This window comes from Clarias gariepinus, chromosome 20, assembly GCF_024256425.1.
Source record: "Clarias gariepinus isolate MV-2021 ecotype Netherlands chromosome 20, CGAR_prim_01v2, whole genome shotgun sequence".
In the NCBI taxonomy this organism is placed as follows: Eukaryota; Metazoa; Chordata; class Actinopteri; order Siluriformes; family Clariidae; genus Clarias; species Clarias gariepinus.
In genome coordinates, this window is record NC_071119.1 from 6,136,079 (window position 1) to 6,138,256 (window position 2,178).

The 2,178-nt window shown below is 31.3% G+C and overlaps 1 long non-coding RNA gene across 1 annotated transcript; it reads left to right on the forward strand.

The window, feature by feature from the left end:
• The first annotated feature begins 205 nt into the window (after positions 1-205).
• Positions 206-1,792, forward strand: LOC128508793 (uncharacterized). Its single transcript, XR_008355950.1, has 8 exons — positions 206-263; positions 357-407; positions 489-533; positions 630-691; positions 1,015-1,069; positions 1,157-1,198; positions 1,279-1,432; positions 1,546-1,792. It is a non-coding gene; the product is annotated as an uncharacterized LOC128508793 (long non-coding RNA).
• The last annotated feature ends 386 nt before the right edge of the window (positions 1,793-2,178 follow it).

Consider the following 2,178-nt stretch of genomic DNA (forward strand, 5'->3'; position numbering starts at 1 on the left):
CCACGTTTTTATAAGATTGTGGTTGTTCTTTACCACATTTTTAAAAAAGACTATTTGTTCCTAACCATGTGTATACAGTATATATATATATATATATATATATATATATATATATATATATATATATATATATATATATATATATATATATATATATATATATTTTTTTTTTAAGTAATGATTTGTTTTGTCTTTCTCATCACAGAAATATTGCACAGATCATTTCTCCTGGGCCTTGGCATGAATACTGTGTCAACGATATGGTACCAATAATCATTTGAAAAAATAAATGTAAAAGCATTTTAAATAATTTGTTTTTCAAGGTAGATTAACAGTGTTCATGGCTACATCAACAGGGCCTTCCACGACAACATTTAAGCAACAACTGTGGCATTTTTGTCCTTATGGTAAGTTTATAGAGCTGATGTTTTCTTACTAGATTTTGATCCAGTATAGAACAAATGTATTTGTAATGTTTACAATTCCAGTATTCCCTGAGCTTTGCAACCGCAGGGAGCTTTGATTTTACAGAGGTAAGTAAAAACTCTAACGTATATTTGCCATATAATTAAAAAGTAATTAGAAAGCATATATAAATATATTATTTATTTTTTATTTTTTCCCCTCAGACAGACATGCCTGGTATTAGGAGATAGTGGTGTTTGCTTCTTTTGGAGAATTTCACCTTGAGGTTTATTGTCTTTTCTTTATTTGTCTACATTTTTTAAAACTAGCACTAAATTTTTTGCTGAGGTGCGCTTTTACATTATACATACTAGGCCTGTGCAATATAATAAAAATGATTAAAGAAATTGTAAATGTACATATTGCGATATGCATAATTGCTTGTTTTTAATCTATTTAGGGTCATGAACAAAAGCACAAAGAGAGTAACTTTTGTACGTTTAATGGGAATCAGTCAATTTTTAATTTTAAAGGTGTAGCACTTTTTATTATGTAAATAAAAGTTTTAAAAATAATAACATACTTCTCCTTTACTACATTTTATTACAGGTCTGAAGAAGAAAGACGGGCAACTAAGAGACTCAAGAGGCAAACTGAAAATAATGTAATTTAATTACACTTAATATGACTTTTTTTGTCGTATTCTCTTAACATGTGTAGAATTACATGTCTTCTCTGCTATCCTCTTTAGGCACAAAAGGCAATCATGACTCCTGAGTTGCAACTTTTGGATGTAAGTCTCTTAAGTGCTTGAATACTCTCCTGTTTCATTCAAGCAAATGAAGAGTTAAATGTTTTCCATATACTTTCCAGTTACTCATGGAGATCTTGGAGATCATACTCTTGGAAGTAGTGCTACAGGATGGAGATGCTGCCTACATGAATATTTCACTTACTTGCAGTTGCTTTAGTGCAATTGTGAACAGGACCCAGTTCAGACAGAAGGCACACTATGCATGGCTTGACAGTAAGCATCTGTCTGTTTTTTTTTATGTAATTTTGCTTATTGTATTTTTAAAGCTGTATCATGGCTAACAATCCTAGATAAGTTCTGCTTTGTGTGTGTGTTTTTGGCTACAGGTGTAGTGAACTGGGAAAATTGGAGTGAAGCATCAAGGGCTGAATTACGGGTGCCTTTTGAAATTAAAGAATGCAAAATATGCAAAACGTTATTCAAGACCTGCTTCGGTTATTGCGGCAATGGGAAACGTGGTTGCCTCAGAGGGTTTTATGATGGCACTGAGGACCCAGACTGCTGTTTCATGTGCCATTATTAAATGGGGAGGGAGAAGTAATGCTTTGCTGAAATCATCTTCAATAAATAAAAGTGAAATTCATTCATTTGTCATCATAATTCATTCATGTGTCATAAATGTTTGTATTTATAAACAATTCTGATGTTTAAAAACAATTTTCTATTTATTAATTTAATAACACAAGGATAGTGGTGAGAATATTCCACATTTATGTATTTTATTAACAATATAAAAAAAGCTGTAAATAAACTCGATTGGTTGACATTTTTACCGTCACGGATTGCCAGAAATGGGAGAACTAAAAAGCGGAAGTCTTGCTTGTAAATGTATGTAACCTTAAACCACAAACCTGCCATAAGCGTACATTTTTTTAAAAACTTAACTGAGATTTGTACGCATCTGAAAGCTGAATAAATGAGCAAAGGATTCAGCCTTTGTATAAAATGTATAATTTATA